This window comes from Bos mutus, chromosome X, assembly GCF_027580195.1.
Source record: "Bos mutus isolate GX-2022 chromosome X, NWIPB_WYAK_1.1, whole genome shotgun sequence".
Taxonomy (NCBI): Eukaryota; Metazoa; Chordata; class Mammalia; order Artiodactyla; family Bovidae; genus Bos; species Bos mutus.
The window spans coordinates 113,352,234-113,379,928 of record NC_091646.1 but is presented as its reverse complement, the minus strand read 5'-3'; the positions used below and the strand labels follow the sequence as shown (position 1 = coordinate 113,379,928).

Sequence of the window (27,695 nt, the reverse complement as noted above, 5' to 3'; positions counted from 1 at the left end):
GTCACAAAGAGTCAGACACAGTTGAGCTCGCACACAACTGGTCAACGTCATCCTTGAAGTTGTTTCGATAGTAGCTTCTGTTTGCACAGTATCTTAAGAATACCAGTAAGGTAGCCTCTAACTTCTGGAGCTTTCGACATTTAGCCACCAGAGGCTGCTCTGAGATCATTATCCTCCTTGCTGTCTTGGTCCAATCCCAATGGGGAGACTTGTAAAGACAGGTTTGGCTTCCATTGTTCTGAATTGTTCTCACTCAGCACAATTTCCTGGTGGCCAGCTGTTGGTGTAGGTGATTACTGACAGTAAAGAAGAGACACTAAGGAAGACAAAAACTCTGCGTTACTGTTTCATCTTTCTATTTTTAAACTCTTTTTCATATATTCAGAAAATCTTGTTCTTTTTCAAGTAAAAGAGAACTGGGCAAGGCTTTCCTACTGACTTTTGCTAATTTTTCATCATTTCCCCCCGTTACCATCTTTTCAAAGTAGGTTTCTGAAGATTTTAAAAAAAACCTTATTCCACAATACTTACTTCCATGTGGTTTCTATTCTACATTTTTACCAGCATTTTATAGTGGCTTTCATGCTGTTCCATCTGTTTTATTTTTTAAATCTTTGTCTTTCTCCTGTAAGTCATTTTCTTTATCTAACAGAACAAACCAAAAATTAAACATAGGTGTATCTGTCATTTAGTAAGATGATTAAAAATGGTTTTGGTGCCTGTAATGTATGTTGTCTGTAATCTCAGACAACTGAGCACTGATTTCAGTTGTTAATTGAAGAATGACACTAGTTTCTTCATGTAAAATTGCTTTCAGTCTTCTTGAGGAAAGGCCCAATTGTGGTAGACAACCATCAGCCCGTGGAGAGCAACCTGGTTTTATGTCATCTTTACCTGTCACCCTAATTAGTATACTCCCATGAGAATACGTTACTACACAAAGATGTAAGGTTTTACAGCCAGCACAAATACCAAATTAATAGTTCTGTGGCAGGCAAAGTCATCAGTACATAGATGATCTGGACAATTTCAACACCACAGTTCTTTAATACTAGACTCTCTTGGGGGCGGGGGCACAAAATTCTATGTCTGATTGAAAAGGGTGTCATTTAAGTATGTGTCTTCTCACATTTAAGTATGTGCTTCACTTTCTATAGATTACAGAGAAGAACTTACTACACTGAAGGAAAATGAATACGTATTTTATTAATTTCTATTTTTAGTAACAGATGAAAGTTTCAAGATTTCTTTTGCTCTGAAAAGAAATTCTTGCAATAGCAGGTGACATTCCTGAATGTTTGGTGCCATTGAATATTCATAGAAATGTTTGCTATTTCCCTTCTGTGTAATCATAATGGTAGAGATCCTTACTTAATAAATTCATGACTAACAAAGGATACATCATTACTTATATTTTCAGGTAGAATAATGACAGCCACCATATGTAAACTGGGGCCAATTTCACTAAATGTTTTGCATCTTGTCTCAACTCAGGAGAGAACCAAAAGTTTTTTGCTCACAAGTAGAGCCTTATTAAACCGTTATGATTTAATGTGGCATGTTTTTCTCTCAATTTGCATGCCTGACAGTCGACTTCCTAAATGTTACATTCAGGCTGAGCCGCGGAAGAAAAAGAGACCCAGTGAAGTAGCATTAGGTCAGCTTTGTGGGTTGCATTAGCGGCCTGTCTGAACAAAGACGAGGGACTTAGCCACAGAAAACCATCACGTGGCCCTGGGCCTTGGGCGCCTTGCAAATGCATTGCATGACTCATTATTAAACAAGCCAAGAACAGACAAATTCCAGGCAAGTGAAACATCCACTGATTCAGCGGCAGTTAGGTGGGTCATGTGATATTTGTCTTCTTGGCTTTTCCTGTACGAACTCCCACGCCATCTTTCAATCCATCTTGAACACCACATGTCAAAGGCACAGAGCAGCTGTATTAAGATAAAATTGTGAGCATTAAAGACAGGCACTTAAATTAGTATAACCCTAAGGCCAGGTAGACTTCACTAAATTGCACAGGCTTTAAAATACCAGCACTCAATTAGAAAAAAAAAATGTATCCATAGCAACCTCTTTGTCAAGGGAATACTTACCTGAAAGGATACACATCTTTTCAGAGAAACAGGGAGAAATAAAACCATATCTGTTAACTGTGGATGATATTATTTGGATCTAAATTTAATTAGGGGCATGATTCAGGAGAAGGGGCTTTTAAGAAAGTTATACAAAGTAGGTGCTTATTTCTAGTAGAATGTGTTTTCATGTCTTCTTTATCACCAAAGCATTCTTACTTATGGGATTATTTAATTAAAATGCCATGAAATAATTTTAGGTTTCAGATATTTAAGAAGAAATGGCAGTGCTCCTCTTCTTCCTGGCCATAGCATGCCTACCATTTTTAGACAGACCTTTCATTGAGTATCATTGGAAAAGACTCTGATGCTGGGAGGATTGGGGGCAGGAGGAGAAGGGGACGACAGAGGATGAGATGGCTGGATGGCATCACTGACTCGATGGACGTGAGTCTCAGTGAACTCCGGGAGTTGGTGATGGACAGGGAGGCCTGGCATGCTGCGATTCATGGGGTGGCAAAGAGTTGGACATGACTGAGCAACTGATCTGATCTGATCTGATCTTCATTGAGCATCCACAGTGGATATTTGCCTGAGGTTTTGGCTACATCTGGATCTTTGGTGGTCATTTCATGGGTATTTGTAGAGAGGACACAAGATCATGTAAAAGTCTACAATCTTTCTGTTGTGAGGTGACCTGACTTAAGCCATCCTGTTTCCAAAAGGCTCTCTCTCATGAAGTAGCCTTTTACTGGGTCACGTTGTATGACATCAGTTGCGAGGAGAAGCCAATGGGCCTTTTGATCACCTCTGGTGACAAAGTGACATAAGGAAAAGGGGTGCTGTAGAAATGAGAGCCTGCTAACTTCACCTTCTCCTGTCTCCTTGGGGAAGGAGGGTCAGGAAGGAAAAACTTCCTGTATTCTCTTAGGGGCCTGTGAATTAAACTAGCAAAAGCCAGATTAACAGGATAAATGACACCCAGTGTTAACAGTATTTATGTGCACTGGAGTTCAGAGCAAAGGAGTAAAACTCAAAGACGGAGCAGACTTGAGGGCTTATGTACTCTTATCACAAGGAAAAGAGGATATGGGCTTCAAGGAACAATAAAATATAAGGAAGTGGCTGAGAGATATATATAGAGGAACTCATAGAAGATAAGGGCTGTTTTACTGCAGTCTGTTTATGCAAACTCATCTTGGTGTTGACACCCTGTTTTCCATGATAAGAGTCGCTCTTCTCTGCATCAGGATTGGAGGAGAGGGTAGAGACCTTATTCAAAGGGAACTTTATGCCCTGATGTTAGACAGATAAGATGGGGGCAGAGAACTCTGCCTACATCTGTTGGTTCTCAATTGTCTTTAACTCAAAATAATTCTGATAGTAAAGTGGTATATTTGGTGGTGGCCTATTTTGATCTGCTTCAGAAGGTAAACACATCAAGCCTGGAGCCTGCAATAGCCAGTGTCATTCAGGGCTGGTTTCGTAAGCAGCAAGACAATCATGAAAGGCCTGAGCTTGGTTTAATGATCTGTGGCTGCCTTCCAGGAAAACTTTATTTATGGACACTGAATATGGGTTTCCTATACTTTTCACCTGACAGGAAATAGAATTCTTTTTATTTTCTTTTCAACCATTTGAAAATGTAGAAAGCCATCCTCAACCATTGGACCATACAAGAATAGGTAGACTGTGGCCTGAGGGCAGGAGTTTGGAGAGGATGCTGACCTAGAGAAAGTGAAAGTCACTCAGTTGTGTCCCACTCTTTCCACGGACTAGTCCATGGAATTCTCCAGGCCAGAATAATGGAGTGGGAAGCCTTTCCCTTCATCAGAGCATCTTCCCAACCCGGGGATCGAACCCAGGTCTCCTGTATTGCAGGTAGATTCCTTACCAGCTGAGCCACAAGGGAAGCCCAAGAATACTGGAATGGTTAGCCTATCCCTTCTCCAGTGGATCTTCCTACCCCAGGAATCAAATCGGGTCTCCTGCATTGCAGGCGGATTCTTTACCAACTGAGCTATGAGGGAAGCCCTTGACCTAGAGAAGGGGTTCCCAAACCAGCAGCATCAGCAGCACATGGCAACTAGTCAGAAATGCAAATTTCCAGGCCCCACCTCAGACTTGCTGAAACTCTGAGGTGGGGCTGGGTAATTGTGCTTTATTAATAACAATCCCTCAAAGGGATTCTGATGCCTATTTGAATTTGAGAACCTCTGATCTAGACCTCTGGTTCCCGACTGCTCAGTCTAATTCCCTCAGGGAGCTTTTGAACCATCTCCCTGCCTAAGCCCAGCCCAGATCAATTAAATCAGAGTCTCTGCAAGTGAGACCCAGTCACCAATATCTTTTATTTTTTTAGTGAAGTATAGTTGATTTACAATTTTGTGTTAATTACTGCAGTATGGCAAAGTGATTCAATTATATATATATATATATATATATATATATATATATATATACATATATATATATATATGCATTCTTTGTTTATATTTTCCATTACGGTTTATCATTGTTGTTGTTGTTCAGCCACTGAGTTGTGTTTGACTCTTTGTGATGCCATGGACTATAGCACACCAGGCTTCCTCTTCCTTCACCATCTCCTGGAGTTTGCTCAAACTCACGTTCATTGAGTCAGTAATGTCATCCAACCATCTCATCCTCTACTGTCCCCTTCTCCTCCTGCCCTCAGTCTTTCCTAGCATCAGGGTCTTTTCCAATGGGTTGGCTCTTTGGAGGTGGCCAAAGTATTGGAGCTTCAGCTTCAGCATCAGTTCTCCCAATAAATATTCAGGGTTGATTTCCTTTAGGATTGACTGGTTTGATCTCCTTGCTATCCAAGGGACTCTCAAGGGTCTTCTCCAGCACCACAATTCAGTTCAGTCACTCAGTCGTGTCCGACTCATTGTGACCCCATGAATTGCAGCATGCCAGGCCTCCCTGTCCACAATTAGAAATCATTAATTCTTTGGCACTCAGCCTTCATTATGGTTTATCCTAGGATACTGAATATAGTTCCTTGGGCTATAGAGTAGGTCCTTGGTGTTTATCCATCCAATATATAAAACATCTGCTAAACCCAACCTCCCAGTCCATCCCTCTCCCAACCCCCTCCAACTTGGCAAAACACTGGTCTGTTTTCTATACCTGTAATTCTGTTTCTGTTCAGTAGATAAGTTCCTTTGTGTCATCTTTTAAATTCTACATATAAGAGATATCATACGGTATTTGTATGTCCATAGCAGCACTATTCACAATAGCCAAGACATGGAAACAACCTAAATGTTCATCAACAGATGAATGGATAAAAAAGAAGTGGTACATATATACAGTGGAATATTACTCAGCCATAAAAAGGAATGAAATAATGCCATTTGCAGCAACATGGATGCAAATAGAGACTATCTTACTTGTGAAGTAAGTCAGAAAGAGAAAGACAAATACAATATAACTTATATGTGAAATCTAAAATAAGGCACAGATGAATTTATTCACAAAACAGAATCACAATGTGATTTCCATGGGCAGACAAGGTGATTCATGCTTTCATTGTTGAATTAAAGACACTGAAGTTCAGAGAGTTTGACTTGCCTGAGATACACAAGAAACAGGCATGGTGTAGTCCACTTACACTTTTTAGATATGTGAGCATTAAAATAGAATATTTGGTAATGGGATGTATTTGCCCGCAGCTTCAGGGATCCTATTGTCTTTTATTAGTTGCACTGATTAATTTAAAAACACATCTGAAAACATGCCATCAATAAAATTAAAACTGGTTTTAGAAACTATAATTGGAAGAAATAAGGTGCAGAGGCATAGGGCAGGCCCATGTGCAAGCATTTTGGGGCGGAGGCCAGACCTCCGAGATTCAGAGAGAGGGCAAGCTCTGAGCACTTCTGAAGGTCATTTGGAGCTACCTGTCACTGTTTCTGAGCCACTGTTTCCTAGTCCATATCTGGAATGCACAAGTAAGTTACAGTCTGGAATGTCATCAATGATAGTAAGAAACCAACATTTGCACACTTGTGATGAGTTTGTTTTGTTTTGTTTTACTTTTAAGGACTCCTCTGCCTTGGATGTTTTGAAAGGCAACTTTTTATTAAACTGAAGTGTGGTTGATTTACAATGCAGTGTTAAGTTTAGGTAGACAACAAAGTAATTCAGATGTATTTTTTTCAGAGTATTTTCCATTATAGGTTATTACAAGATACTGAATATTGTTCCCTGTGTTATATAGTAAATCCTTGTTGCTTATCTATTTTATATGTAGTAGTGTGTATCTGTTAATTCCATAGTCCTAACTTATCCTTCCCTTCTCTTTCCCCTTAGGTAACCATAAGTTTGTTTTCTATGTCTGTGACTCTCCTGTTTTGTCTAAAGGTTCATTTGTCTTTATTTTTTAGATTCCACATGTAAGTCATATGGTATACTATTTGTCTCTGTCTGGCTTAAATAATCTCTGGAGAAAGAAATGGCAACCCATTCCAGTATTCTTGCCTGGGAAATCCCATGGACAGAGAAGCCTGGAAGGCTACAGTCCATGGGGTCTCAAGAGTTGGACATGACTTAGCAACTAAACCACCACCAGTTTATCTATTAAAAAAATAATTTTCTTGGTCTATCCATGTTGCTCCATATGGCATTGTTTCATTATTTTTTATGGATGAGTAACATTCTATTGTATACAGGTACCACATCTTCTTTATCTATGTTGGGGGGAATTAGATTGCTTCCATGTCTTAGCTGTGGTAAATAGTGTGGCACCCCACTCAAGTACTCTTGCCTGGAAAATACCCTGGATGGAGGAGCCTGGAAGGCTATCTTTTCAAATGACTAGAGTTTTCATCTTTTCTGGATGCATTGAGAAGGAAATGGCAACCCACTCCAGTGTTCTTGCCTGAGGGATGGGATTGCTGGATCATACTGACTGAAGCGAGTTAGCAGCTCTGCATGCATGCATGAACACTTTTATATTTTCAAATTTTTTTTTTTTTTTCTGGAAATGCCTTGCTGGATTCTGTTTTCCATTTTTTTTTTTTTTTAAAGAAACCTGTTTTCCATAGTGGCCACACTAATTTATATTCCTACCAACAATGTCAGAGTACTCTAAAGGGAATTTTCAATTGATGCATCCTTTGTTCTGATTTTCTCAGCAAAGGCTTCAGCATACCTGCACATTCCACAGAAGGAAGAACACAGGCTGTGTACCCAAATTAGGGATGGAGAAAGTGAGGCACGGTAGAAACCAAGTCATATGATGTTTACAAGCGGAGTTACACAAGTGACCATTCAGTGTTTTCATTGTTTCAATAGTCATGTCGTCATAATACAAGACATGATTTGTTGGTGTTTATTACATGCTGCATTCTCATAGTTCTCTGATTAAGAGCATGTTCTCAGGGGCTAGTCAGCCTAAGTGCATCAACAAGGATCTCTGCCTTCTTAGCTTTGTGACCTTGGCAAGACACTTCTCTTCTCTGTGCCTCAGTTTTCTCTCAGAAAGTGGGGATAGTAACATAAGTGCCTATACTCCTAGGGGCAAAGGAGAATTCAGCAGGCTTACAAGTACTTGGCATTACCATCTGAGCCACCAGGGAAGTCCAGTGAGTACTTGAAGTGAAGTCGCTCAGTCGTGTCCGACTCTTTGCGACCCCATGGACTGTAGCCTACCAGGCTCCTCTGTCCATGGGATTTTCGAGGCAAGAACACTGGAGTGGGTTGCCATTTCCTTCTCCAGGGGATCTTCCCGACCCAGGGATTGAACCTGGGTCTCCCGCATTGTAGGCAGACTCTTTACCGTCTGAGCCACCAGGGAAGCCCTTGTGTGTGTGTATGTAACTGATTCTCTTTCCTGTACACCTGAAAATAACACTCAGATTGTCACACTGAGTGAAGGTGAAAGTGAAAGTTACTCAGTCGTGTCCAACTCTTTGCGACCCCATGGACTATACAGTCCATGGAATTCTCTAGGCAAGAATACTGGAGTGGGTAGCCTTTCCCTTCTCCAAGGGATCTTCCCATCTCAGGGGTCGAACCCAGGGCTCCTGCATTGCGGGTGGATTCTTTACCAGCTGAGCCACCAGGGAAGCCCTTGTGAGTACTTAGTAAAAGTTAAATAACATTAACTGTAAACAAATCACTTCATTCAAACACAAGAACTTTGAGGGAGAATAAGCAGATGGGCCATATTCAGTTATTAAGTGTCAGAGTTGATATTTGGACTGAGGCTGTTTCCAGCATCAGTGCTCCTAGCCAGTGTGCTATACTGTGTTGAATGGGATTAATAAGCCAAGTATTTATAGGCAGTGGTTTTTTCCATGTGTAGCATAAGCTTTTTGGCTTTGTTCACATATCCCTGGACCTTCTTTCTTTGTGGACAATGGATATTACACTGCCTCCAGACTTCCTCCTCCCATAGGAGACTGAGGCAGAGGGGTGGCCCCTTCTCCCCACAGCTCCCCGTGACAGCCTTCTGTCATCTCAGTCAATGGTGACTTCATTTTTCTAGTTGTATCAGCAAAGAAGTTGGAAGTCATCCTAGTCTCCTCTATCTGACACATTCACTCTGCAAATCACATTGGCTCGACCTTCACAATCACTATCAAGAGTCTAGCCAGGTCTTCCCCCCTCCACTGCCATACCCATCAAGTTCACCACCATCTCTTACCTCGTTGACCACAAGAGCATCCTCAAGGACTTTGCTTCTGCCGACAGGCTACCATCCTCTCATCAGTCACATTGAATGCTACAAAGTCAGCAGGCTGTCATCACTTCTTGGCTCCAAACCATCCAAGCCTCCCCATCTTTCTCCAAAGGAGACCCACAGCTCTTCCTATGATCTGCTGCTGTGTCGCTTCAGTCATGTCTGACTCTGTGCAACCCCATAGACGGCAGGCCACCAGGCTCCCCCGTCCCTGGGATTCTCCAGGCAAGAACACTGGAGTGGGTTGCCATTTCCTCTGCCAATACATGAAAGTGAAAACTGAAAGTGAAGTCACTTGGTTGTGTCCGACTCTGATCTACTAGACCCAAAATGACCCACAAACACTGCTCTCCCAACACACTTACACATACTCACTCAGACACATTCCTAAAGCCCTAGTTCCTACTGTAGTGGGAAGGGGGACCCCTTTCAGACCCCAAGAGTGGGCTCTTGTCTAACACTCAGAAACAGATTATCTGAGGAGACACATGTGCTGACAAAGAAAGAGACATTACTGGGAAGGGGCACCCAGGTGGAGAGCAGCAGGATAAGGGAAACCATGAGGACTGCTCTGCCACATGGCCCAAAGTCTTGGGTTTTATGGTGATAGGGTCAGTTTCTGACTGTCTCTGGACAATCATTCTGACTCAGGTTCCTTCCTGGTGGTGCGCACGTTGCTCAGCCAAGATGGATGCGAGCAAAGAGGCTTCTAGGAGGTGGTAGGACACATGGCGTCTCCTTTTGACCTTTCCTGAACTCTTCCAGTTGGTGATGGCTTATTAGTACTATGTTCCTTACCAGGATCTCCTGCTGTAAAATAACTCACACAAATGGTTACTATGGAGCCTGAGCAGGCTGGACAATTTCAGTCCATGTTTCCCGGAACACTACTGCTTTCCCCCTTACCCACTCCAGCCACCACAGGCTCCTTGGCTTGGCTTTGCCCTGGCCTCAGAGCTTCTGCACTCAATGTTCCCTCTGCCTGGACAACTCTGCCCCATCCATAGTCATAGCTGAAAGTATTTCTTCCTTTCACTTCCTTAGAACTCTTCTCAAATATCACCCTGTAACATATCAACTTTCCTACACCACCCAACCAGCACTCCCTATCCGCCTTTCCCCTTCACCATCAGAGCCACTTTACATTTATTTGTTGATTGATCTCTGTCTCCCTCCACTAGAAGATATGCTCATGAGGGCAGCTTTCAGCCTGTCTGCACCTTTCTGCCTGCCCGTCCACCACTTGGAACAATGTCCGACACACAGTAGGCACTCAATAAATACTTGTTGAGTGGTTGTTTGGCCGTTTGAGCATAAGAAAGGTGTACCAGTGCATGTTTGTTAGCATAAGGTTGATGTGTGCCAACCTCAGCCTCTTTTTCTTATAGGAGGTCCTTGTCTTTACACTTGAGAATTCTGGATGCCCTGAGAGTAATAAAAATCAATTCATAGAGTGCTACAGATACTATATGTTGCTAATGAAATCAATGGTTAAAGCATTGATTGTTAACTTTAACATGGTTAAAGTACAGATTGACTTTGAATAAGAAAAAAAATGCTTCGTGGACTGCATTCCTAACTATGGAAATGAATCACAGGAATGCATTCCATTGAGAAAGCCATTGGGGAATTCTGAATAGAGAAGGGAAACCTCATTCACAGTTCTAAAGAAATAGCCATTAAATCTACCTACATCCTGCCCTTCATAGCACAACAGCAACATCTTTTTCCATGAGAGATCTCCCACCAGTAGACATATATATGGGTTTTCCCCTAACTTCAAATGTTCAGATGAATACTGTCTAAATTTAGAGAACCATTGACGGTAAATACAAATCATGGAAGTGCTTCCTCCGTTTGTTTTCAAATGTGATGGTAAACTCCTAGCTTATCTTGAAGGCAGTATGACAGGTGGATCTGGACCAGGGTGGCAGCATTGTGCCAGGAAGAGCACAGGTTTTGGCATCAGAGAGGTGTGTTCCAAATTCCCATATACAACTGTAAACTGACTTCATCTTCAAGAGGGTCTGATGCATCACTGGTCCATGACAGATGAGGGATCCTTTCATTTCCTCCCCTTTCCCTCAGCATAAATGCTCATGACATAGCTTGTATCCACTTTTTAATTTAAGATTTAAAGACCTCTTGAGTGTTAAATCACTTCAGTCGTGTCCAACTCTTTTCGACCCCATAGACTGTAGCCTGCGAGGCTCCTCTGTCCATGGGATTCTCCAGGCAAGAATGCTGGAGTGGATGCCATGCCCTCCTTTAGGGGATCTTCCTGACCCAGGGATCAAACCTGTGTCTCTTATGTCTTCTGAATTGGCCACTAGTGCCACCTGGGAAGGCTGTAAGACCTCTTAGTGTGTGGTCTATCAGCTGGTTTTCAGTTCAGTTCAGTTCAGTCACTCAGTTGTGTTCGACTCTTTGCAACCCCATGAATCACAGCAGGCCAGGCCTCCCTGTCCATCAACAATTCCCGGAGTTCACCCAGATTCACATCCATCGAGTTAGTGATGCCATCCAGCCATCTCATCCTCTGTCGTCCCCTTCTCCTCTTGCCCCCAATCCCTCCCAGCATCAGAGTCTTTTCCAATGAGTCAACTCTTCACATGAGGTGGCCAAAGTACTGGAGTTTTAGCTTTAGCATCATTCCTTCCAAAGAAATCCCAGGGCCGATCTCCTTCAGAATGGACTGGTTGGATCTCCTTGCAGTCCAAGGGACTGTCAAGCATCTTCTCCAACACCACAATTCAAAAGCATCAATTCTTCAGCACTCAGCCTTCACACTCCAACTCTCACATCCATACATGACCATGGGAAAAACCATAGCCTTGACTAGACGGACCTTTGTTGGCAAAGTAATGTCTCTGCTTTTCAATATGCTATCTAGATTGGTCATAACTTTCCTTCCAAAGAGTAAGCATCTTTTAATTTCATGGCTGCAGTCACCATCTGCAGTGATTTTGGAGCCCAAAAAAATAAAGTTTGACACTGTTTCCACTGTTTCCCCATCTATTTCCCATGAAGTGATGGGACCGGATGCCATGATCTTCATTTTCTGAATGTTGAGCTTTAAGCCAACTTTTTCACTCTCCACTTTCACTTTCATCAAGAGGCTCTTCAGTTCCTCTTCACTTTCTGCCATAAGGGTGGTGTCATCTGCATCAGATCATATCAGTCGCTCAGTCGTGAGGTTATTGATATCCATCACCAACTTTTACCAGACAATCCATTGATGATCCATCCAGCCATCTCATCCTCTGTCGTCCTCTTCTCCTCTTGCCCCAATCCCTCCCAGCATCAGAGTCTTTTCCAATGAGTCAACTCTGCATATGGCCAAAGTACTGGAGTTTCAGCTTAAATTCCTTCCAAAGAAATCCCAGGGCTGATCTCCAAGAATGGACTGGTTGGAACTCCTTGCAGTCCAAGGACTCTCAAGAGTCTTCTCAACACCACAGTCATCTGCATATCTGAGGTTATTGATATTTCTCAGCAATCTTGATTCCAGTTCCAGTTCCTCCAGCCCAGCGTTTCTCATGATGTACTCTGCATATAAGTTAAATAAACAGGGTGACAATATACAGCCTTGACGTACTCCTTTTTCTATTTGGAACCAGTCTGTTGTTCCATGTCCAGTTCTAACCGTTGCTTCCTGACCTGCATATAGGTTTCTCAAGAGGCAGGTCAGGTGGTCTGATATTCCCATCTCTTGAAGAATGTTCCACAGTTTATTGTGATCCACACAGTCAAAGGCTTTGGCATAGTCAATAAAGCAGAAATAGATGTTTTTCTGGAACTTTCTTGCTTTTTCCATGATCCAGCAGATGTTGGCAATTTGATCTCTGGTTCCTCTGCCTTTTCTAAAACCAGCTGGAACATCTGGAAGTTCACGGTTCACATATTGCTGAAGCCTGGCTTGGAGAATTCTGAGCATTACTTTACTAGCGTGTGAGATGAGTGCAATTGTGCGGTAGTTTGAGCATTCTTTGGCATTGCCTTTCTTTGGGATTGGAAGGAAAACGGACCTTTTCCAGTCCTGTGGCCACTGCTGAATTTTCCAAATTTGCTGGCATATTGAGTGCAGCACTTTCACAGCATCATCTTTCAGAATTTGAAATAACTCAACTGCAATTCCATCACCTCCACTAGCTTTGTTCTTAGTGATGCTTTCTAAGGCCCACTTGACTTCACATTCCAGGATGTCTGGCTCTAGGTGAGTGATCACACCATCGTGATTATCTGAGTTGTGAATTTTAAATTCCTTTAATTAGGTTAGATTAATTTGCCAGGTTGAAGAGAAGTGTCACCAGTAGGTTGGTTTCTAAAAGATGCCCATAACAAAATGATCTTTTCCCCTCATAGAGACAGTTCAGGAGAAATATCAGTAAGTCTTTTTGATACAACATAGATAATACTACAAACAGGAGTATAGCTATCTTGTTCATTATATTATGTTATTTAAGTCACTCCCATTAAAATGATTTCAAATAACAACACTGTTTACAAAATAGGCAATATAGGTCCTTCTTTTTGTAAATTAATAAAAAGGAGAAATATAATGAAGCCCCATTTGAATGCAGTTTCTTGAACATTTAGAGCTCTTTAATAAATATGGAGAAAGCTAAGGCACTGATACTCAATTTTTTTTTTTCTTGCTACAGCTCAATATGTTTATCCTGCATCAGAGGATGAGTACAGGAAAGGCTATCTCAGTACGTGTGAGTTTTCATAAGTGGTTTCCAGCAGAGGAAAACCTCGTGATAAGCTGTCTAGTTATAAAGAAATAAGGGCAAATATTATTTCCTTGGCTATTAAAATAGAGTAAAAAGATACCCTGATCTGTGTCTAGCAAAGGAAAGAGATATGTAAACCATGATTCTTAAGTAGTTTTCATCTTTACCATCATCTTGAAGCCAGTGTTGATATTATATGTGAAGTGGGAGAGGGCTTTCATCAGTCAGAAAACAATACAGCAATTTTAGCCATCTTTCTGTGCATCTGAGAAGTGCCAATCTAAAGGATAATGCATTGTCTTTGTACAAGCAAGGAGCGCAAATCCTGCTCAAAGCTTCTTTTGATTAAAATTTCTATTCGCCTTCTCTCCATGTGATTATCGATGAACCAGCCTGATTTGCCTGCTTCTAACATATGCAAACTGAGATCTGATTCACAAACTTAATTTTTTTTTAAATCTCTAAGGTTAATTTAAGAATCAGCCTCTGGCATTAAGATGTTAAAGGTTTGAGAGACTAATCCTTTTCATATATGAGACAAGTAAGAAATCATTTTCATGTATAAGAAAAATAGCAGATAAAAGAATAAGGAATAAAATGGTAATAATAGGAAGAACAGTAGGCAGATATTCCTAGCCATACTTAAGCCCACAAAAAAACCCAAAAAGGATTTAAATTGAGTGATGCCAATTAGGAGTAAGAAGAAAATGGGGGTTTTAATTAGTCTAATGAATTATTTAGGCATCTGAGTTATAGAATCTTCATTCCTGGAGCTCAAGAAGAATGTTAGTTGAAAACAGTTTGGATTAGGGCTAATATATATGATTCTTGCTACACGTGGCAAATCAGTCATAAACTCTGAGCACATTAAATCTGTGGTGGGAGAAAGAGGAAATGGCAATCAGATCTTATGCGCATCATATGATGACATTGCACCTGGGGTTCAGAATTGGCCAGAGGGTGCGTAACTTCTCTAAAGCTTTACTCTGACTCTGGTCAACTACGGGCTGCTGCTGCTGCTAAGTCACTTCAGTAGTGTCCGACTCTGTGCAACCCCATAGACGGCAGCCCACCAGGCTCCACCATCCCTGGGATTCTCCAGGCAAGAACACTGGAGTGGGTTGCCATTTCCTTCTCCAATGCATCAAAGTGAAAAGTGAAAGTGAAGATGCTCAGTCATGCCTGACTCTTAGTGACCCCATGGACTTCAGCCTACCAGGCTCCTCCATCCATGGGATTTTCCAGGCAAGAGTACTGGAGTGGATTTCCATTGCCTTCTCCCCAACTATGGGCTAGATAATCATAAAATATTGTTAGTTTACAGGAAGTGAATTTGAGGACAAGAAATTGAGTTAATAACCAGTAGTATCTTTTTGTTTATTTTTAATTAGTTTTAATTTTTATTAAAGTAAGACATATTCAAAGTATAAATATATTAAAGACTCTAAGTGAAAAACAGCCATTCCTACCCCATCCCACTCTTTTCTAGGAGTAATCACTTTCAATTTGTAAATTTCCTTGGTATGTACTTTCACATTTTCCATTATGTGCTTTTACTATTTCTTGGTTTATGAATTTTAGACATTAACATCCTACATACATCAAAAGTGAATTACCTCTCTTATACATCCCCACCCCAGTCCCTCCTAATATAATCATTTCAGGTAGGGATTTGTGTTCATCTAGTAACACAAATTCCAAAACATTGGCTCAAACAAATTCGCAGTTTATTTTTCTCACAGAATATGAAGTTCAGGGCTCATTAGGAGACTCCCAAGATGCAATCAGCAATCCAAGATCCTTCTATCTTTCCTGTTTTCCACGTTTCCCATCTATTGCATCCTCATGTTTACAGAATGGTCCCCCTATGTCAAGCATTGCAGTCCTACTCCTGGTGAGGAAATCTTGGAAGGGCAAAGGGCATACAGTGTGTGTTTCCTTTAAGGAATTTTCCCAGACGTCTTACACAGCTGCTTCTATTAAAATTCCATAGGCCCTAAAAGTTTCACATGACCACTCACACCTGCAAGGGAGGCTGGGAAATGTTCTTCAGCTGAACACATTTCTGGCCCCAAATACACTGAACTTCTGTTGGAAAGAAACAAGAAGATGAATATTGGATTGATTACCAGTAGTCCCTGCCACATGTAATGCTGTGCTTCCTTTTTTGAGCATTCTTTCGTTTATCCTAGAGTTAATAATGGCCTCACCTTTAGCTTAGATTTATAGATACCTGTTGATCTTCAATGTGATCTATCAGTGTCATTTTCTTCCCTGGTAACCTACCTCCAAGAGTCTTCCATCCTCCTAGTACAGTTTATTTACTTATCTATTTTTAAATGTTTTCTTTGGCTCTACCAGGTCTTCCCAGATGGTTCAGTGGTAAAGAATCTGCCTTCCAGGTTTGATCCCTGGGTTGGGAACATTCCCTGGAGGGGGAAATGGCTACCCACTCCAGTATTCTTGCCTGGAGAATCCCATAAACGGAAGCTTGGAGGGCTACGGTCCATGGGGTCATAAAGATTCGGACACAACTTTTAAACTGACCACCCCCCCCCCCATACACACACACACTCCAGTCTTAGTTGCAGCACAATTCCGAGAACATTTTCATTGACTAATTGATCGTATCCTCTGTACTAGTTGTTAGAAGGGATATACAACAGGATCTTCATCTTTGTTGCGGCATGCAGGATCTTTACTTGTGGCAAGTGAACTCTTAGTTGCAACATGTAAGATCTAGTTCCTTTACTAGAAATAGAACCTGGGCCCCTGCATTGGGAGTGCTGAGTCTTAGCCACGGGGCCACCAGCCAACAGGGAAGTCCCCTCCTGGTACAGTTTAGCGCTGGGCTTTTCTAAGACTGCTGCATCTATCCTCCTAGACTTTATTGTCTTTGTGTTGGTTTCTGTCTTCTGAGTCCCATTGTCTTATTTTTCTTGGCTATTTCCCTCCTTGTGTGAAAATGTATCTTGGAGTAGATTCCAATGAAAGAATACATGGGATGCAAAAATGTTGAGTCTTTCTATGAAAATAATTGCATTCTATCCTGACATTTGATGAATAGTATAACTTGGTATACAATCATCAGTTGCAAATCATTTTATTGCAGAATTTTATAGCTCTTACTTTCTACTGTTGCAGTTGATACTTGTATAAAAAATGTATTAGCAAAATTTAATTATTTAGAAAGAAGAGGGCCTTCTATATTAGTGGTTTTATTTATTTTTAAAATTAATTAATTTATTTTAATTGGAGGCTAATTATTTTAGGATATTGTAGTGGTTTTTGCCAAACATTGACATGAATCAGCCATGGGTGTACATGTGTTCCCCATCTTGGACCCCCCTCCCACCTCCCTCCCCATCCCATCCCTCAGGGTCACCCCACTTCTCCGGCCCTGAGCACCCTGTCTCATGCATCAAACCTGGACTTTAAAATTATTATTATTATTACTATTATTAGCAACAATTCCAAGAACATTTTTTATTGACTAATTGATCCTATCCTCTGTACTAGTTGTTAGAAGGGATATACAACAGTCCCTTGGCTAGGCTATAGTACAGTTATTCAGTGAAACGAATCTAGGTGTTGCTATGAAGGTATTTTGTAGACTTAGGTAACATGTATAATTGGTTGATTTTAAGTAAAGGAGATTATCTTTGATAGTGTTGCTGGGCTTCATCCAATCAGTTGAAGGCTGTAAGAGCAAAACTGAGGTTTCTCCGAGGAAGAAGAAATTTTGCCTGAAAACTGTAAATTGAGCTCCTGTCCACATGTCCTATGAATATCAGACTTACCAGTACTCAAATCATGTAAGCCTAGTACTTGTAATACATTTTAATACATATGTTAAATATCCCATTGGTTCTGATTCACTGGAGAACTCAGACTGATTAAGACCTCAATGACCTCAGTAACTAGAAAAGGGGTTAATAAGACAAGTCAAAAATACTCTATTATGATAATTTTTCTCTTACAAATTTAAATGTAAGATTATAGTTTAAAAAAAAAGTAGATGATTGAGAAATTGAAGAATTACTCTTGAGAAGATATTATGATGTTGACATGAGGCAAAAGGTTGAGTTGGGAGTGTAGAGAATTTTTGACAGTGGGAGGATTACACAAAAACCATTGCTACATTCATACATAAATCTTTATCAGATCACTAAGAGGAAGATAATGATGGATCAGTCTTATTTAATCACCAAAAACTAAAGTGTCAAAATAGTTCACCTCTAACAGCATAGAATTATTAAATGGTAAGTTATACTTAAAATTTTAAGATAACATGGATTGCTTTAACTCGTTAATTTTCAAGTGATGAAATATCAAAAGCTCAATTTATTCAAAAGCTTGACTGGTGACTATCTGAAAGTCTGCCCTTTAGGATACATTCTCCTAAAAATTTCCTCATGGTGTCTTATTCTGTTCTGTATCCACAGATTTCTCCCTTTCTTTTCAGTCTGTCATCCAAATTCATGCTGTAAGCAATAGTTGCAAAAAACTTTCCCATATATGTTTTGATTTGTCTTAGTCCATTTGAACTGCTGTAAGAAAGTACCATAGAGTTGGTGGTTTATAAACAACAGAAATATATTTCTCACAGTTCTAGAGGCAAGGGGTTCCAAGTTCAACGTTCTGACAGATTCTGGTGTCAAAGAAGCCTACTTCCTGCTCCAGATGGCCACTGTCTTCTGTGTCCTCACATGGTGGAAGGGGCAAGAGAGCTCTCTGGGAATCTTTTAATAAGGGCACAAATCCCATGCATGAGGGCTTCTCTAAGGTTAGGATTTCAACATATGAATTTGTAGAGGGACATGAATATTCAGTCCATAATTTGCCCAACTGTCCTGAAAAACCCTGGGATCAAAGATGTCATTTGGTTTACCTGACACCTATCAGCCAGTTCTGTGGCCACATGCTTTGTCACTCAGTCATGTCCAACTCTTTGCAACCCCATAACTGTAGCCCACCAGGCTCCTATGCCCATGGGATTCTCCAGGCACGAATACTGGAGTGGGTTGCCATTTCCTTCTCCAGGGGATCTTCCCAATCCAGGAATCAAACCCGAGTCTCCTGCATTGCAAGCAGATTATTTACCATTTGATCCACCAGGGAGGTCAACTCCAAGAATGGATTCCAAATTGTATTTGTAACCCATGCTTTCCTGTAAGAAAGCCTTCTTCAGCAATCAGTGCAAAGAAATAGAGGAAAACAACAGAATGGGAAAGACTAGAGATCTCTTCAAGAAAATTAGAGATACCAAGGGAACATTTCATGCAAAGATGGGCTCAATAAAGCACAGAAATGGTATGGACCTAACAGAAGCAGAAGATATTCAGAAGAGGTGACAAGAATACAGAGAAGAACTGTACAAAAAAGATCTTCATGACCAAGATAATCATGATGGTGTGATCACTCACCTAGAGCCAGACATCCTGGAATGTGAAGTCAAGTGGGCCTTAGAAAGCATCACTATGAACAAAGCTAGTGGAAGTGATGGAATTCCAATGGAGATATTTCAAATCCTGAAAGATGATGCTGTGAAAGTGTTGCACTCAATATGCCAGCAAATTTGGAAAACTCAGCAGTGGCCACAGGACTGGAAAAGGTCCATTTTCATTCCAATCCCAAAGAAAGACAATGCCAAAGAATGCTCAAACAACTGCACAATTGCACTCATCTCACACGCTAGTAAAGTAATGCTCAAAATTCTCCAAGCCAGGCTTCAGCAATACGTGAACTGTGAACTTCCAGATGTTCCAGCTGGTTTTAGAAAAGGCAGAGGAACCAGAGATCAAATTGCCAACATCTGCTGGATCATGGAAAAAGCAAGAAAGTTCCAGAAAAACATCTATTTCTGCTTTATTGACTATGCCAAAGCCTTTGACTGTGTGGATCACAATAAACAGTGGAAAATTCTGAAAGAGATGGGAATACCAGACCACCTGATCTGCCTCTTGAGAAACCTATATGCAGGTCAGGAAGCAACGGTTAGAACTGGACATAGAACAACAGACTGGTTCCAAATAGGAAAAGGAGTACGTCAAGGCTGTATATTGTCACCCTGTTTATTTAACTTATATGCAGAGTACATCATGAGAAATGCTGGACTGGAAGAAGCACAAGCTGGAATCAAGATTGCCAGGAGAAATATTAATAACCTCAGATATGCAGATGATACCACCATTATGGCAGAAAGTGAAGAGGAACTGAAGAGCCTCTTGATGAAAGTGAAAGTGGAGAGTGAAAAAGTTGGCTTAAAGCTCAACATTCAGAAAACTAAGATCATGGCATCTGGTCCCATCACTTCATGGGAAATAGATGGGAAAACAGTGGAAACAGTGTCAGACTTTATATTTTTGGGCTCCAAAATCACTGCAGATGGTGATTGCAGCCATGAAATTAAAAGATGCTTACTCCTTGGAAAGAAAGTTATGACCAGCCTAGATGGGTTTGGATATTCAAAAGCAGAGACATTACTTTGCCAACAAAGGTCCATGTAGTCAAGGCTATGGTTTTTCCAGTGGTCATGTATGGATGTGAGAGTTGGACTGTGAAGAAAGCTGAGTGCCGAAGAATTGATGCTTTTGAACTGTGGTGTTGGATAAGACTCTTGAGAGTCCCTTGAACTTCAAGGAGATCCAACAGTCCATTCTGAAGGAGATCAGTCCTGGATGTTCTTTGGAAGGAATGATGCTGAAGCTGAAACTCCAGTACTTTGGCCACCTGATGCAAAGAGTTGACTCATTGGAAAAGACTCTGATGCTGGGAGGGATTGGGGGCAGGAGGAGAAGGGGACAACAGACGATGAAATGGCTGGATGGCATCACCGACTCGATGAACGTGAGTCTGAGGGAACTCCGGGAGTTGGTGATGGACAGGGAGGCCTGGTGTGCTGCGATTCATGGGGTCACAAAGAGTTGGACACGACTGAGGGAACTGAACTGAACTGAACTGAACCCATGCCTGTTGTATGTCATGTTGCTCTGGTTAATCAAGTGACAGAAACTAACTTAATGAATGCTTGTACCCAGTGAGTAGCAACTTGTTTCTTTTTTATGACATCCTAGAAGAACTATAGGTGGGGTTTTCGTTTCTTATTTTTTCTTTCTTTTTTCTAAGTAGGGACTCGTGTCACTGTCCATGTAAATCACCTTCACTAATCACCTCAACCTTTCAATGGCTGCCATAAGTATACAACTGGATTTCTGGAACTTCTGAGGGAGAATAAAATCTTTCCATAGGCCCTCAGGACTGTGCCCTTGCATCAGGCATTTCCCAGGTGACTGAATTAGACACCTTCAGCTAGGTTTTCATTGACTTCTGATGTGTCCTGATACATATTTCAATAAACTAGAGGAAGTTACTAATAGTCGACCATTTTTTACATACACATATTCCCATATCCTTTGACCTAACAGAACACTGAAATAGGTGGCACCATTACCGCTAATTGTCCTCTCGGGTGTCACCCCAATGTCCATCCATGTCTAGTAGGGCCTGTCCAGGATCACTGGCCCAGGAATTCATGTTGTGTTTGCTGTAGAGGTCTGTTTATATGACCAAACCTGCACTAAACTACACAGGATTACCACCTCAGCTGCTGTCTTAAGAAAGATCTGCTAAGACTACCTCATCCCTTCAGCTGATGTTTGCAAATGCTGTTAATCACAGATCAAGAACAGAACATCTGAACCTTTAGTGAAGCGTGTTTCTTTCTTTGCTTCAATTTACTTGCTTATGCTGTTTCCAATAAGTGGATCTTATGCTCACTTAATGGATGACCCTAAAGTGCCATTTATTGGATTTGAAATGTTGAAGAAGTCTGTTTATTGGTAAATGAAAAAGTAGACTTCATTTATTTACATTGTTCCCTTTTCTTAAGAGTTTTAGGGATGATTTCTGGAGATAGCATATTTTATAACACAAAGCAGGGTAGGGACTTCCCTGGTGGTCCAGTGGTTAAGCTCTGCGCTTCTAATGCCTGGGGTACAGGCTTGATCCCTGGTCGGGGAACTAAGATCTCTCATGCTGTGCCATGTGGGCAAAACATAAAAAAGAAATTAAAAAAAAAAACTTTTTTAAAAAAGCAAAGTAATTCTCACTTCAAACACTTAAGTTTAATTCCTGTAGCAATTGGTCCTGATCAGACCTTTGGTTTTTTAACTTTGCTTCAACGATCCTGTCTGTTCTTATATTTTGGTGCAGATGAAATGGTGCATATTTGTAAAGTGCCTGGCAACATGCTTGGCTCATAGTAGATACTTACTAGGAGTGTTTGTTAAAACACCCCTGTAGGCATTCCTGTCCTTCTGCATAATGAGAAGATGGAAGAGAGAACTAGCAACCCATCATGGTATCTCTTACTGGCGGAAGTGCCCTTTTTTTTGGTTTTTAATTGCTTTACAGTGTTGTCTTGGTTTCTGCCATGCATCACCATGAATCAGCCATCAGATCAGATCAGATCAGTCACTCAGTCGTGTCCGACTCTTTGCGACCCCATGAATCGCATCATGCCAGGCCTCCCAGTCTATCACCAACTCCCGGAGTTCACTGAGACTCACGTCCATTGAGTCAGTGATGCCATCCAGCCATCTCATCCTCCGTCGTCCCCTTCTCCTCCTGCCCCCAAATTCCTCCCAGCATCAGAGTCTTTTCCAATGAGTCAACTCTTCACATGAGGTGGCCAAAGTACTGGAGTTTCAGCTTTAACATCATTCCTCCCAAAGAAATCCCAGGGCTGATGTCCTTCAGAATCAGCCATAGGTATACATATGTCCCATCCCTCTTGAACCTCCTTCCCCTCTCCCATCCCATCCGACCCCACTAGGTTATCACAGAGCACTGGGTTGAGCTCCCTGTGTTATACAGCAACTTCCCATCAGCTGTCTGTTTCACATATGTTCATGTATATACTTCAGTGCTACTCTTGCAATTTCTCACCCCACCCTCCGCCGCTGTGTCCCTAAGTCGGTTCTCTGTGTCTGAGTCTCTGTTGAAACTGCCTTTTCATATACCTCCCAGAGATTATCGAACACATTCCTCCCAGAGACCTTGTCATCTAGAGCTGATGTTTTTTATGTAGATGCAGAACTGTGTGATGGCTTCATATAAAAATGTAGAAAATAGACTGTCTCACAAATATGTCCATGAAGCTAAGATTCTGTTTTAGGAGGCTCATCTCTTCTCTTGCACTCTGACTTTGGTTGGACGTGGGAGTATTAGAATAAAGATGGTATTATGGGGACTTCCCTGGTGGTCCAGTGGTTAGGACTCAGTGCTTTCACTGCCATGGCCGCAAGTTCAATCCCTGGAGAGGGAGCAAGGTACCGCAAGCCACATGGTATGACCAAAAAATAAATTAAAATGGTATTATGCTTATTGTTTTCATAAGTGCAGGACAGATTTTGAATTATGGTAAAAATAAAAGGTAACTGTAATAGTTTAATTTGTCAAGAGATTCTTTTCCCTTTAGTAATGTGGCAGTGGCTGCAGTCCCGTTGATGTCCATAGCTCAGGAAAGCGTTTCATTCCCTTTCCACACACGTTTTGTTTGTTGACTTCCTCCTGTGCTGTTGGTGCATGGGTACAGTGAAAGTATCCTGGGGTTACAAAGATGAATAGGACATCACTCTTGCTCCTGAGAGTTTTCTAGTCTCCTAGAAGAGACAGACTGAAGAAGATGTGATTACAGTGCCACATGGAAGTAAAACAGCAGAGATGTAGCATGGTTTGCTCAAGCTGGTGCTTACCGTCTCCTGGCTCAGTGTACCTCCTCTAACCTCTGTGTTTAGGGTCCTTACTGCAGAAAAGGAGGGAATATTTACACTACAAAATTTGGCAAAGGATTCAGACAAGGTGAAAAATGGTGCTGTCCCATAGAGTAAAAATGCAGCATAATTATAAACTCTAATTTGTGAAAATATAGGCTGCTACTGCTGCTGCTAAGTCACTTCAGTCGTGTCCGACTCTGTGCGACCCTATAGATGGCAGCCCACCAGGCTCCCCTGCTCCTGGGATTCTCCAGGCAAGAACACTGGAGTGGGCTGCCATTTCCTTCTCCAATGCATGAAAGTGAAAACTGAAGGTGAAGTTGCTCAGTTGTGTCTGACCCTCAGCAACCCCATGGACTGCAGCCTTCCAGGCTCCTCCATCCATGGGATTTTCCCCTTTCAAAGCTAAAGTTTAGATCATGACATATGTGCACCATGACTTACTTTAGGATTTTAAAGAAAAAAAATATCTGGGTGTAAGCCTGTTCCTTGGTGGCTCAGATGGTAAAGAATATGCCTGCAAGGCAGGAGACGTGGGTTCGATCCCTGGGTCGGGAAGATCCCTAGAGAAGGAAATGGCAACCCACTCCACTATTCTTGCCTGGAGTATCCCATGGACAGAGGAGCCTGGTCGGCTACAGTCCATGGGGTCGCAAAGAGCCAGACACAACTGAGTGAATAAACAACAACAATGATGACAAATCTTGGCTTCTTTTGTTTTTTTGTTTTTTAAAGAGCTGCTTGTTAAACATTTACCAGCATACCACTGAGTGTCTATAAACTACAGAGTGAAGAGAAGGGATTACTTTGTTTTGGGACAACTGGGGAAGCCACAAAATAGTGTTGACATTCTGACCTTGTAGGATGCAGTAGGAATGGGCCAAAGGAGAGGAAAGATGGATGAAACTTTGACAGGGCACAGAGCCTGTGAGAGGAAATCCCAACTCATATTTTCCTCGGAGGTGATGACAGCAGAAGGCAAATGCAGTCGTGAGAAGCTTCTGTTGAAGGTGATAAATAGATATGCCTTGGGACTTCACTCTGGTGATATTTAGAGGCAGCAGCCCTGGGTAATTTCCTGTGTCCTGGGGCTCAGGGTATACCTAGGGTGGGAACAGGTACAGTATTTTTTTGAAGTGAATCAGAGCCCTCTGCACCAGGATAATATGCAGATTCCCAGGCTCCTCCTCAAACCTATTGATCAAATTCCCTTGGAGTCACAGGCCCAGGGACTGGCATTTTTCACAATGTCCCCAGAAGTTTCCTGGACAGTTAAGTTGGAGAACCAGTATTTTTGTTTTGTTTTGTTTTGTTTTTGAAAACGAGTATTTCAAAGCCAGTCCATCAGTGATTCTCCACTGGGCATGATTTCTCCCTTGGTGTTGTCTGGAGACATTACTGATTGTCATGACTGTGGAAGGGTTCCTGTATCTGGTGGCCTGAGGCCAGAGACACTGCTCGACATCCCCCAGTGCACAGCACAGCACCCCCCAACAGAGAATGATCTGACCCCAAATGTCAATAGGGTTGAGGCTCAGAAACCCTGGTTTAGGCTCTGTAGTAAATACATGAAGAGGACTGAAGTCTGGTTGTGTCACTGGTTGGTTCCTTACCTTGCTAAGGTGGGGGGCTGGAATGGGGTTATGGACCTCCATGTCCAGATATGGGGCTGCCAAGTTTTCTTGGAACCGGGCAGAGCTGACATCTACTGAATCCATTCAGATGATAGGCTGGAAGCTGCTCATTCATTGATTTGCTAAGGGTTTTTTTTTTTTTTTTTTCTCCCCTCTCATACCAATTTTTTTTTCTTTATTGAATTATTCTCACAAAATTTTTGCCACTTCTTTGGGAAAAAGCTTTGCTCAGCTTGTGCTGGTTATTTTTCCTTTCCATCCAAAAGACAGAGTGACCTTGAGACCATATTGATTAAGAATTGAAAAGCGTTCCTGTGTATAGAAAATACAGAAAGCAAACTTTGGAAATTCTTTTTCAAAGAATTTAAGTTTAAATCACAAACTTAAAACTTCAGGGTTTAAGTGTGTAAGAAGATCTCTTACTGAGATCCTGTCCAGCTTGTCTCTGAATAAGTTCACCAGATCAACCTTGTAGGTAAGGTGAACTTGAGTGAAAGGTAGACACACGTCTTTAATTTTTTTTTTCTTAACCAAACCTCAGTGCCTATTTTTCTAATAACAGTTTTATTTAAAATTGTGCTTTGGGCCCTTATTGGGTAAAGATTCTCATTCATTTGCCATGTTTCAGCAGACTTGTGTGCCCTTTACCATTAAGATCTGTCTCTTAGACAGATGCACAGTTCATCTATATGGAAGCGAGGTGGATGACATCCTCCCCCCACCCCGAGTGCTGGTTTCGGTTCAGGTGTTCTGAGTAACAATTAGCTTCCCTTCCCAGTGTTCGGTGCGAGATACCCTTTTCGAAATCCGCCTGGGTCCTGCGTGTGATACTTTTCTGCTTGCAGTCGTTTTGTCCCTCTCAAATGCTTGCGTGCTTTTAGGGAGCTCTTAAAAGGCCAGGCCTTAAGCTAGTTAAGCTTTGAGGCGAGCCGGAGCTGTGAGATAAGAATAGAACGCATCTTTTACTCCGGGAGCTGGGGAGGCTGTTTCCAGCTGCTTCCAGTCATTGAAATCCTGAAAGCTCGCTAATCCTCGCGGAGGCAGCCCCTCCGGCTCCCAGGGCCCACCCCCTTCTCCTGATTGGCGAGGCTCCTCCGGGGCCCCCGCCAGCCACCTACGACGTCTCTGAGACCCAATTTGAAATAAGAGCCAGGCGGTCCCCGCTTCCCTGCGCCCGACTTTTCATAGGCTGGGAAGCGAAGCTTGAGAAACTTGACGTTGTCTTGGGCAGAGTGCGTGTAGCAACAGATCAAAGGAAAAAGGGGAAGAAAACGTGTTCTCAGCTGCCTGGCGAACTCGCTGAGTTGCTTTTGTCTTGCGGGCTTCTGCTGGCTTTGGTGTTTCCCCTCGGAAGACCGCGGCGTGGCTTCCAGGCGGCTCGCTCCCTGCTGGATGGGTGATGGAACTCTAAACATGAGGCAGGTGAGCTCCGGGGGCTGCAGGGGCGGGTGGAGAGGGAGGGCGCAGCGTGGGACCCCTGGGATGTGACTCCGGAGGGCTGGCCGGATGAGCAGATGCCTGGCCGAATGGTTCCATTTGGCGGAAGAACGGGGCTGCCTTTTCCTAAAGTAACCCGTGAAGCAGATCTCCTGAGGTTCCCCCCACTTCTGCCTCTAATGGGGATTGGCGATGTCAGGCAGTCATTGTAAAAGGCTTAAACGCGGTTCGTAGAACATGTAAATCACTTCCAGTTTGCGGTGGCTGGAAGGTATTGTTCGGGATCTATCTGAAGCTCTGAGCCTCTTTCCTGAGCTTTGGGTGAGAATAAAGACAACGGAATATCCTGAAAAAGAATTGAAGGGGGCCTCTTATCTCGTTTGGGCTCCCCATCCTGAGCACTTACTGTGTTTATGGCTGCGAAGGTGGCACCAGCCCGAAATGAGCAGACAGTCCTTCCAGGAAAATTGTGTTTTTCTGTTCTAGCAGTTTTGAAACTGTTATTGCTTCTGGACAGGAGAGGACAGCCCTGAGAGTAGTGAGCCGAGAAAGGGCTCGGGGATTACTTCCATGAGTCTTTGAAAAGAATTCCAAACCAGCAGCTTCTTCCGTGGCTGCGGGGCATGATGATAAAATTTCTTATCAGCCTAAGTCGAGGTTTATAGCTCTGCCTGTAAGAAAAGCAAAAAGTGAGTGTGTACAAAGCCAAGAAAAGGGTGTGATTTATAACAACCAAAGTTATAGAAGAATCTTATGTCAATATTTCAGTATCAAGATCCGTACTCATATAAGGGGCAGAGAAACTGGAAAAACATGCTAGTAGGCTGGCAAGGGCAGAAAACTCCAAGAGGAGTGATTGACTTTGCCAGCTCTAAGTAAATGTGGGTGGGAAAAGTTAGCATCCATGTTACCACTAGGAAAACTCTGCACTTTTTTCTTCTAAGTGGGTTGGGCACTCACCACCCTGTGTGCTTTGGGGTAAATGAGTAGCATAAGGCGCAAACTTTCTGTTTTGGGGCTGGAGCTACCGGGTTAGAACTTTCCCTTTCCTGTAGTCTAGGGCAGTGAAGCAGAGCCCCCTCTGTACGATCAGGTTTCGATAAGACTCTCTGTCTTCTTGCCTCCTTGCCTGCTCACTAAGCAAGTGGCAGTGAGTGCAGAAAAGTAGGCTTACACTCGCAAGCACTTGTGTGTTTCCAGTGAATTGCTCTTCCTCTTGCTGGAGACTGGGGCCCTTGATCAGTTTCAAGTTCTGCAAACTCACGGTTTGACCCCCCTTCTTTTTCTGTTGAGCAGTCCCGCCCGATGGGATGAGGGAA

At 42.3% G+C, this 27,695-nt stretch overlaps 1 protein-coding gene across 3 annotated transcripts in view; it reads left to right on the top strand.

Annotated features, from left to right (window-relative positions):
* The window catches only part of MID1 (midline 1), a 401,570-nt gene that overhangs the window by 182,754 nt on the left and 191,121 nt on the right, over positions 1-27,695 (top strand). For 2 of the 3 annotated variants that reach the window (XM_070365609.1, XM_070365606.1), the window contains exon 1: positions 26,073-26,361. The exons of the other annotated variant lie outside the window; for it this stretch is intronic. The gene's annotated coding sequence lies outside the window, so the exon portion shown is untranslated. Of the gene's footprint in view, positions 1-26,072; positions 26,362-27,695 lie in introns of those variants that run through there. 3 annotated transcript variants of the gene reach the window in all.